Source organism: Manduca sexta, chromosome 6, assembly GCF_014839805.1.
Source record: "Manduca sexta isolate Smith_Timp_Sample1 chromosome 6, JHU_Msex_v1.0, whole genome shotgun sequence".
Classification (NCBI taxonomy): domain Eukaryota; kingdom Metazoa; phylum Arthropoda; class Insecta; order Lepidoptera; family Sphingidae; genus Manduca; species Manduca sexta.
This window is the reverse complement of record NC_051120.1, coordinates 8,447,623-8,459,769: the sequence shown is the minus strand read 5'-3', so window position 1 is coordinate 8,459,769 and position 12,147 is coordinate 8,447,623. Positions and strand designations below refer to the sequence as shown.

The 12,147-nt window shown below is 33.6% G+C and overlaps 1 protein-coding gene across 7 annotated transcripts in view; it reads right to left on the bottom strand.

Annotated features, from left to right (window-relative positions):
* Positions 1-12,147, bottom strand: part of LOC115452089 (tight junction protein ZO-2) — a 135,791-nt gene that overhangs the window by 86,739 nt on the left and 36,905 nt on the right. The window contains exon 1 of one of the 7 annotated variants that reach the window (XM_037447418.1): positions 5,801-6,099. The exons of the other annotated variants lie outside the window; for them this stretch is intronic. The gene's annotated coding sequence lies outside the window, so the exon portion shown is untranslated. Of the gene's footprint in view, positions 1-5,800; positions 6,100-12,147 lie in introns of those variants that run through there. 7 annotated transcript variants of the gene reach the window in all.

Here is a 12,147-nt window from a genome sequence, read left to right as displayed (position 1 = left end):
AGTTGATAGTAAGTTATAATCGATTATATAAAAAAAAATCGTGGGTGCTTTAAAAGTTTTAAAATTGGAGGGCTAGTGTGCCCAGTATCATCTACTACTGGATATAGTAAGACTTAACATGTCAACTCATATCTTAGTATGGCGAGCGCAGTGGAAAACCAAACTATACTTAGTAATTCAAGCTCGGATGGTGTTTCTACTGTTTATGGGCGATCGTATCACTTACTACCAGGCGAACGGCAAGCTCATCTCGTTATTCAAAACAATAAAAAAAAATCAAGAAGTCTTCGGTAACAAGATACACCCACAAAATTTATATTTATCATCTGTTTTTTCTAATGATATCATTATAGCCCAGTCAACATGTCCGTTTCGCTCTGTAAGGTAATGTGACCGAAGATAGCCCGGTTCCTAAAACGGCCCACAATCCATATTTTAGATTTATTTTTAGTTATTATATTGTTAAGTTTTACAATATCTGGAATTATGTTACAATTTAAACAAAGGCGTTTCTTTATATTTCTTTAGGAACGATTTTATAAAGAAATTAAAATTAGGTGGGCATTCAATGGTTCCGTTACCTTAGTAGTATCAACCGCAGTACTGTACCAGCTATAATCCGGTTGGTTCTGCCACGTAATGAGTGATTAAAGTACAGTCACCCACATAGTTAGCTGACTAACTTCAAAACACGTTTGTTGCTTTTACTAAAAAAAAACAGTTAAAAAATAAAAGGCATTTACTTTATTCCACATAAAGAAAATAAAACAAATAAATCTAAAATTTATAGGCGATTTGAAGTTTTATATTAGTTCATCTATTTAAAATGTGTGAAAATAACGTATAGGCAAGTATGAACAGGGAATATGAAATCATATAACAACTTTTATCGAGTTAGAATTTTAAAGTAAACTAACATAATAGACTACAAAAATAAACTCGCTGTTATAATAACAATATTCTATGGGAAATGTTAGGGTTGAGTAGTAAATCGTTTGAGAAATAGTGTATTTAGTTACTGTTTTTGGTAAAAGGAGTGCCTCTTTTACTAAAGGCAAGAAAACACTTCTAGTAGAAAAGTTTTCTATTGGATGACGAAAACTTTTAGGCTGGTAAAATATCTCAATAAAGGTAGAATTACCTTATTTTCATAACACCGTTAACAAATAAGCATAAAAAATAATCATCATCCTGTCATTTTGTAAACTAAATTCAAGTATATTAGCTGGGCAATTTTCATTAACAATCTCAACCACTAACTTGGGATTAACGATAAGAATAATCCAATCAAGTCATTTATAAGAACCTCAATCTTAACTCTGATTCGTCTGTTTTTACTATCCGCATGCTGAAAACGATTATAATTATTAAAATCAATCATATTAAAAACCGAAGTCAACGTAACAGCCGCCGGTGAATGGCTCTTTGTAGGGCGCGCCTACGCTGTGCTATATCGGTTCGTCTCGCACCGTTGACAAGATGCGTATGGTGACGCTGCGATGTGTCACGCCGAATGGTCAAAGTGATGTGACGGGAGCGTGCTAAGAAACTCGGAAATCCAGCTCTTGCTAGATTATTGGCAAAGGTGATAAGAACAACATGTTAAGATACAGTGCCGCCATATTGAAATAAATTTAGAGATGTCAAATAAAATATTTTTTTACCAAATCCTAATTGAGTGCTTATCCTGAAAATCTAGGTATTTCAGGTTTTACATCTACTGCTAGATTAATGGCCTCCATACTCTGGGAGCACTAAAATCCTAATTTCGAGCTAAAACCAACGGTGTAGCACTATTTTACCTTATAAAATATTATGATAATAGTCAAATTTTAATAAACATATAATATCTAAGGTGCCCGAAGAAAGCCCGGTTCCTAATAAGGCCCACATGTTTTGGTATTTTATTGCGTTATAGTGCAAAAATACTACGATTTTTTTAAATTCTTTATTATTACATTTCATTATACATAGTGATATATTGTAAGTAATTAAAAAAATATATATTTTTCATGAAACGACTTTATCAAATTTTACAATTGGTGGCCCTCCAAGGGTTCCGTTACCTTATAACTGCATGTATGGGGCTGAAATTTTATTAATTAATAATGTCTAACTCCAGCAATAAAAAAAACAGTTAAAATAATTACCATTTCCACGCTAAGCGGGAAGTTATTGTAAAAAGTGTTTACTGAACACAGGATTTTAAATCGTTTAATCCATCCTATGACAAGTCATTTTATAACGTCCAATGCTGGGTACAAACCTACTCTGCTACTGATTAGGTACTTAGTTTCTACTAAGTCTAGTGTAAGAACTAAGTCCACTATTCAGGTCTAACCACGAAGCTTAAAACCATTTAAATCTGTAGTAAAGGCACTGGTGCCGATTTACCAATTTCTTAAAACTAAATATATTTCATTTTTATATATTCTTCGTGTGAGACGTTTAATAATGTTGTTTCTAAGAATTGACGATCTTCGTTACTATCCCCACAGCTGTCACGTTCTATCATCACCGGCTCTCGCGACATTTCCTATTTAACTCATTTATAGTATAAGTATTTTTAAAAAACACTATGTAATAAACAGTTACTAGTGGTGGAATTGCGCACCAGACGTATTTTTCTACGGCATAAATGTGCCGGGGTTGACACTGTTCTAGAAAATCAACGTGGAATGATAGCTTTATTTTTTTATATAGTAAGTTCGCTAAATTAATTGTGAATAAATAAATTCACATTCATTGAAAAAACATCAGTGCACTAAGCATGTGCCAAAACACACGACACGATTTCGTTTCGTTTTATTGTGATTAGTTGAGAGACTAACACATGACTGAAGCATTGATCTCTCGATCAATCACAAACATCTAAATTAAACGACTACGAATTACGAATAGAGTTTTTTTGGTACAATATAAAGGGTTAGGTGACCCACTTCCACGTTCGTATGTCTATAGTATTAAATTAAAATGTCAACATCCTTCAGTTACTATCAAAATAGAAATTTACTCAGCCCTTTTCCAATTCTAATAATTTGTAATGAAAGAAAAAAGTTTATTTCAAGTTCCAACAGAGGAATTATAAACACAACGCAGTTCAATTCATTGACAGATTTATTGTTATTGTCTCCGTGGACACGACAGGGCAACTGTTACTTTAACAAATTAATAACCGCCTCGCCCGTCTCAGGAAAGTCTTCTCTCAGCTAATTCTTTATTTATTTAGTTTTCAACAGATATAAATCATACTCTAATTTCATTAAGGACTACTAAAAATATACGAGTTTTAAAAAAGAATAAGTATCATAAAATAAACTAAAAAAAGTAAGTCGCCAGTTAGCTATTAGAACCAGAGACATTTTTTTTGGTTTGATTTACTCCTTAAGGAGAAGGCAAAGGCTCTCAGCCATACAGCCTAGTCTGTCTTTACTTTTATACGTCTTCTTTATTACAGTTTAAAGGCCGGAGCCATGACTGTAATATTCTAGAACCAGAGACAATAAATCTTTAGAAATTTATCAGTCATAACATAAATTTGAAATTGGAATATTGATAATAGTACTTCCAAAAAGGTGCTATAAATAATGGAATGACTGTGTAATAAAATCGATCAAAACAATATCAATTAAACTAGTGATCAATTATTAAGCTTACATCACATCATTAAGGTTACAATCAATAATATTATCCACTATAAAATGACATCACACCTCGTAATCGTAATAAAAGCGAGCCGTGTTCATTCGGCAAATTGAGTTGCGCCGTAAACAAGCCTGTGTTTATTGTCTTTGAAGGTGTCTTGATAAGTAATCACGTAACGTGACAGCCGGTATCTCATTTTTCACGCTTGTCATGAAACTCCACAGGGATTGCCCCGTTTCTTTATACCACAGCCTATCCGATTTTCTTTATACTTAAAGAAAATTATTTACGCAGTATATCTCATTGTGTTTATCCAAATATTTTACTTTTTTATTGGTTCGTTTATAACCAATTTTTAGAATGCATTTCGGATGAAAACTTAAAAGTATGCCAAACTCCTGTGTCCAAAAAAATATACAAACTGGCATAACCCAGTATCATCATTTGGATTATATTACTAAAAAGTAGTTAAACAACGTTAACCATCTTTGGACAGAAGTCGTCTTTACTATTATACTCTTATTCCACTCCCTTTTTATGAGTCATACCAATAAATAGAGAGGTCACTATACTAATAATTCAATTTTCGTTTTATTACAAGACACATTTTGTAATTTGTGTTATCTTTAATTTCAAAATGGAAGTAGGTATGTTTAAAGTATTATGATCCCAATCATGAGCACCGGTAGGGGAGTGCAAGTAGGTGCACGTGTACCTCCCCACCCGAAATAAATCACAAAAATTATAAGTCACTGAATAAATCTGCAACAATGGAAACGACCACAGAGGTTTTATTACGATAAAGCATTTTAAAAAACCCGCGCGATTTGAATTTGAAAAATAAAACTAATATTATTATGTAGTATTGTGCAGATGTGTTGGGTGTGGAACGGACTGCCGATACGAATGTCCGCAGGTTCAAATCCTAAGGGCACACACCTCTGACTTTTCTAAAAAATCATGTGTGTATTCTTTGTGAATTTATCGTTCGCTTTAACGGTGAAGGAAAACATCGTGAGGAAACCTGCACATCTGAGAAGTTCTCTATAGGAATTTCGAAGGTGTGTGAAGTCTACCAATCCGCACTAGGCCAGCGTGGTGGACTAAGGCCTAATCCCTGTCAGTCGTAGAGGAGGCCCGTGCTCAGCAGTGGGCAAGTATATAATACAGGGCTGATATTATTATAGTGCAGATGCAGGTATACCTACCTAAAACAAGTCTTGGCGGCGCCCATGATCCCAATTACTTTAAAACCTTACTGGCCTTAATTTTTAGACGTACGTTTCTTACGATTTTAATTTGTGGTGACATACAGTCTACAAATCTATCGATATGGCTAAAGTCCAATTCTCGAGGTGCACTAATGTTTATGACTATGAGTAAATTTAATGTTGTGGTAACAAACTGACAAGAAAAAGTATAGAATAAACACACCTCTTTATGATACGGACACATCATGAATGAAAACGAGTTTGTTATTTTATTTCTTAAATTTTCTAATCGTCTAAAAACTTAAAACCTAAAAAGTAATGTTCATGTTTTCTAGGATAAATTAGTAATCTAGACATCAGATAATATTTATTTGACGTGTCTACATTTGAAATAGTTTAACATTTATTTTATATAACGTATTTAAATACATGTAATTTATTTAGACAAATAAAATATTCAACACTCCAAACTTATTTCGATAATTTAAACGTGTACCTACTGTTACTATAAAAACTGATGGCATTTTAAGATAAATAAACTTTACCCAGACTTAAAAATGATTATTTACATTCTACAACACAACGCAAGTTTATTATTTCGTTCCACTTCTACAAAGTTGAAACCAACAAAGTCTGCGATGCATACGTTAAAGAAATAAATTCATTGTGTGTCCTCGTTAATTCATCATTAGCGAATTCCGGTAGCCAATGTTTTAGCGTCCGAATCGACGCACTTTCGCCGAGGTCAACGCATTGTTCGTGTTTATAAATAAACTCGACTATTTTTCCTAATTAATCGACAAACCCAATTTGCATTGACGTCTTAACGAACGTAAGTGTTTCGTCGTAATTTGGTTTCAGTTCTAAAATGTCACTGTTGCATCTGCAATAAACGGCAGTGGCCACTGGGCACGACGACATTTCTTAATACGAGTTTTATTTACCGATATTTATGTTATTGAAACATAAACCACTTCTTGAATCTTTTCATATTGCACAATATTCACAAAAATTTAATAAATCGTAATTTGTTTACACTTTTACAACGAACTTCGCAATTAAATACTACACAAAGTGCCGTACCCTACAAACTCACTAAACACAGATAAACTAAAACATTTTATCACATCACTACTAAATAAAAAAAAAAAAACAATTTAAAATCAAATTTTAGAATTCGTGTTCGAATGCATCAGGGCGGTGCGGGCTGAACGCGCCGCGACGCTGTCGTCGACTGGGCGCCTTTTCGGCCGGCTGCCAAAGAATCCACGGCTGAAAAGATATTTATGTGGATATGACGATTTACCGGCCTGCTGTCAGTTGATATTTATTTTTTATTATATCCTAAAGCGTAATGAGAATTATGTGGCATTAGCCTGCCATTGTGTGTTTTTGCATGCAACAAAACATGTTTTATGAACACTTCCCCTCGTTAATTGAATCCCTATACTATTTTGCCTGTCTATGTTTATAGTCGAAGCGTGGGCACAATCCTTGACATGCCATAATCAATTACAGCTAGATGACGTTTGCGATATTAATGATGTAACAATAATTCTTAAGAAATTTAAACTATTAAAATAAGTTATTATTCATGGCGTGCCTAACTAGTAACTACCTAGGTATATTACATTAATTGTAGGTGTTGTAAATATTTTAAATGTTAACCACAATATACTTAATGACTAGAAAATTGTTTTCTTTTTTATGTATGATATTTTATATTTTACTATATTTTATAGTATGTAACAAATATAATGATAAAAAAAATATTTATACGCAAAGTCCTACAAGACAATTACAAATCGGCACAACATGAGTCGATTCAAACAAACAAGACCTATAAATCGACTACCAAAAATTACCAGACGCAGGTGTCTATTTTAGTCGATTTCACAAGACATTGCTCATCCCTAAAACAAGTCGAGTGTAACTATTAGATAAATATGAACATAGTCATAGAAACGCAAGTGCAATTTGCAACACTCATTAAGCTAAACAGGCGGGCGTGTCCAAAGCTGGAATCTGGGCAATAAAGTTCATTTTGAGTAGATAACATCGCCCGTTGGCAAAGCGTATTTATATAAAACCACGTAAAACCTAAAATAAAAATGTAGGTGCGTGTGTATGCAACGTAACCGCAGCGACACATGTTCCGGTGTCTATTTTAATATTATGGTGGTTGGCACTTCCCGTTTCTAGAGGCTTAGTTATAAAAAGTTGAAGTGTTTGAGACGTTTTAGCTGGTTGGCAGCTGCAAGTATGATTTCAAATCGGAATCCTTACTTATTTTCGGCTGTATTAGCGCAATTGTAATTTAATTAATTTTCTAAATGCAAAGATAAGATTATTCAGTAAGCCTCTAGAAATATTTAGGTCATTGATTGCATTGATTGATAGCAACCATTGAAAATTAATTTAAACTTTCCCAATGGTAGCAAAGATCTGATACAAGTTGGAGGCAACAAAGTAGCAACATATTGCAACTTATAATTGGATTATTAATTCACGTACGAACGAACTACCCCGCAAAGTGAAGTCCGCAGACTGCAGCTATCTAATCGTCTATATTCTGAGCTACGTGTCAAACAACTTTTAACTTTATTTCTACAGCAACATAGACTTTACTGGAGTTCAACTATATTTGGCCCCAGGTCATAGCGGGAGGTAATATAGGTGAAACTGGGCCAGAAATTGTTCGACCCAACTTGCTGCAAGAATGACCTAGATGGGTTGTGGCACAGAACTAATATACTAAATTTGGGGTTAAAGCCAAGAATTGAGACTGAACAAAATTGAAGCTGTGTTTTTGGAAGTATATTAACTTATGATAGAAAACCCTAGTACAGGTAATATGTTTTGGATATGACTACAAAAATAAATTCATTGTAACCTACCGTATACACTGTAAGTATTTTGTTTGTGCGGCAATAAAACATAGAATAGCTCAAAATATCCTCAAAAATATATTCAAATCATTTAAACCATTTATTTTTCTACACACAAATAAAACAAAAAAAAAGTTTAAAAAGAAAAAAAACATACACACAATTAACAATATTAGGCATACAGCAGATTTGTTGTATGATCTGCGGTAGAAGGGATACCAGCTGTTAAACAGAACTGATTTTCAGCTGTATATATATATACCTACTAGTTACTTCTATACTTAATCACTTGATACGGTCGTCTTTGCTCAAAAACAGTCAAGCCATAATAATATGATTTCTCAATACTACACGTGCCTGATATAAATCCGGCAAAAAAAAACAATTTTTCCACACCCCTTACCGGCCACAACTACTTATAAAGGTTAGCCGGCGGATCCGGTGTCCCCCGCAGGAAGTATCCCGATTACATTCAATATCCTGACCCTGAGAGATTCTTGCAGCATGGAGATAATATGTCGGTGTACATTTATTTAACAGAAGTCAGTGACGAGGGTATATCAGGCGCATAGCAGCGGCGAAGTCCATATAACCCGATTCTTGCCACCTTCCCTTTCGTAAGTTATGTAAAATTTCACTATCATTGGGACGATTTGCAAACCGCGTTTATGCATATTCTTCTTCTTCTTATAGTGCCTCTCCAGTTAGTGAAGATTGGCAATCAGCTCAGCATAACTTCTTTTTCATATTAATAGTACCTATATGTTATGTCAGGTTCCCTTTCGCGCATAGAAAGATTAAGTTATTTTTCAACTGTAGTTTTTGTTGTCATTATGTCTATATTAAATTACACACCAACATTTATTTAGTCGATAATTTTAAATTGACTATACAAAGTACATACCCTTATAAGTACATGAAGAAGCAAACTTCGAAACATACTTTTTAAGTGTTGATAATATAACACACAGGTTTATGAACTTTCGTAGTAACATTATCGATTTAAACACATGTTGCAATAGTTGATTAATCGACTACAACAAGCGGGCAGCCCTAGCAGCACAATGGCTGCGATTGCGTTTGTTTTGTAAACATGGCGGCGCCGGCGCACGTGCACGCGATCAGCTGCCGCACAAAAGAGAATTTATTTGAGGAGTAAAATGCCCTTTATTTCAAAGTAAAGTCCTTTAGTTCGTGCAATATGAATTGTACTTTTATAATAAAAGGGTCTTTTGGCAGCAGCTTGGCTAATAATTATGTCAATCACTATGTTATAACTACTTAATTACTTATGGTTTGCTCTGTTTAAAAATATTTTTTATTATTTTATATAAACATTATTCAAATTAAAATATGTAAGTCCAAAAGTATTATTTCACTTCCTATTTTTAACATTTTACCACCTATTTCTCTCTAAAACTACAACCATTATCACTACCAATCTCCTTACAAAATCGCATGCGACATCCAAACAACGGTGAAGGAAAACATCGTGAGGAAACCTGCACATCTGAGAAGTTCTCTATAAGAATTTCGAAGGTGTGTGAAGTCTACCAATCCGTACTAGGCCAGCGTGGTGGACTAAGGCCTAATCCCTCTCAGTAGTAGAGGAGGCCCGTGCTCAGCAGTGTGCAAGTATATAATACAGGGCTGATATTATTATTATCCAAACATCTATGCAAATTTTAAACGGTATTTTTATAAATATTCCCACTGACCGCAGCGTGGACAACAAAACAAAGCGCAAGCTGTCCGTGGCACATTTTAATTGTATTATTAAGAGAACTTCCGTCCTACTATAGAACCTTTGTAGTATCAATTGGATACGACTGGGCGGTTAAGGTTATGTGTATACAATGACAGCAATAAAATACTGACTGACAAAAATGGCTTAGTGCACTCCCTTCTTTATAGGAAGATACAAATTGTTAATAAAGCTAGCGCTAGTCTTCAGTTGGACCGTTGTATTGTTGATGTAATGGCGACAAAACATTATCCGAATAAAATACATATATGTATGTATACTATTAATATAATCGACTGCCTAGCTTATTTATGAAGTTATGAAATTAAATCGATCGAAAACATTTTATTGCGCATACATAATGATAAAAGGGAAAACACGAAAAATATATCATCTTTATGAATACATCTTTGTCTATATTAGCGCACCAAGGAAGCGATAATTGCTGACACACCCTGGCTAGTTATTTTATAAATTCATCCAACACGTCATAAAATAAAATTGTGAATGACCCTTTAGAACTGGAAATATCACCTAGGTTTTTTTGTGTTGCGACCCAATTTCAAAGTCTGTTAATTAGAGAGCTTAATACTTACCCGACTTCATTCAGTGCAGCATATTCGTTAAAGTTAAAAATACCTGTACATTTGCAAAAATCCATCTCTCCGGAAATACGTTGGATTTTATGAAAATTGGACGAGGGATTTGCCGCACAATAGTCGATCTAAAAAGCTTCTAGCCTTCTACGTAAAATGGAACTCTAAAATTAAATCGTAAAGGTGTGGAATTATGCTATTTTTAATATTAAACCTTTTGTGACGAACTAAAGTATAATTACGAAGTTAAAATCTAATTATTACAAAAAATACACGATTTTTTTTATGTTATGGCTCTGACGGTTTATCCGCAATTTCATCAAAGTCCAGCAGCAGCATAAAGTTTCGTTTGAATTCGCGAAACTTTTCAACTACTGCTACGAAACAAAAAAATATTTACGAATGCTTAATTTTGGGTAAGTAATTCAATATCATAATGTATTATGTATCATTAAATTTCGGAATTTTATGTAAATGAAAGAAGGCAATCTTTGCCTTATTGTTGGTATTTATATCATAAAGAAATAAACAATGTATAGTATTAACTTTTATATTTTATAAATAAATAACTCTTATGCAAATAATGAGAACCCTCATTCACCTTCGTACGGCGGTACGGCCTAACCCAAATTTTAATGCATCCATAGACTACCTTTATACTGTTAATGCCTTTCATGCCAGCAAAACAACAATTACCCATTATATAAATCCAATAAGATAAGTATGGATTCTGTACGTTTAAAGAACTACGTCCTACGGGGTACTTTCGGTACCATAACACCAACCCGAAATAAATATTTAAGGATTACACAAACATTTGGCTTGCAGGGTGGAACCCGTGGCTTCATAAACAGCTACACGCTCTGCATCGATGTTATGATTATTTCGTAAAAGTTAGCTATTCAAACTTATTAAAGTTGAGTACATGTTATGTTCATTGACGTATATTCAATAAACACGAACGTCCATATAAACTATTTCTATTCCGTTCAAAATCTGAACTAAAATGGCAACCAAAACGTCACTGTAATAACCTATTTATTCACTTGAACAACAAATAATTTTACTTTTTTTACTAATATTTTTTATTCAAATCCAGGTTTACACTTAGACTCGAGTTCTTATACCATGAGCGCCACTCCGTACACAACCACAAGCTGTCAATATTGACCATACTAAAGTCAGTTTGAATGGATATCAGTTCAAATCAGTTGAACACAATGAATGTTCGGAACAAATCTAGTACGTAGTACATATTATATCGATGCTTATGTTATATTTATTGCAGTAAATAAGATACGAATGGCTCCATATCATTACGCAAGTGACATTCTGTCGCAGACAGTATAATTGACTGAGTGCAGGTCGCGACCCCAACAACGCGGCGGCTTTGATCATCGCTCCAGTAGTTCCACGAAATGTGAAATATTCTTTTTTTTTTTGTTGATGCTATAAAAGGTATAAGCAAGGCTGTGGGCTCTGCTTCCTTAGTCTCGTTATAAAGAGTTATTTATTGTATTGGGCCACATAGATCTCTTAAAGGAAAGTTTAAAGAAATAAACATTCTTACCGTAATAGGTATATTTTTTTTAATATGTGCGAAAAAAATCGCATATTTGCGCACCTATGCCCAATTCATAAAAACTTGTGGTACATGTTACTTATCTCTATATAATAAGTAATTCTTTTGTTGGTCAATCTGTACATTTTTAAATAAACTTTATAAGCAAAATATTGGTAATTTTCCAATCAATAATTTTATTTTATAATAATTTATCTGGTATTGCGGGTTTTTATGGGTGGTAGAAATCAATATCAAGTGACCCAATTCCTAATTTACATTATGGTAATGATTATTATGTTTACGTGGATATTAGACATTAAAATAACACAATTTTTCATGATTTTATCGCGATTTTTATATTATAATTTTCTCCCGATGTTTCGAAGACTTTGCAGCTTTCATGGTCATGGAGGGACTGAGGTGTTGCTCATCCAAAAATTCAAAGTTACAATATCTACCTACATTTTACAATTAGACAAAAAATATATAATTGCAAAAT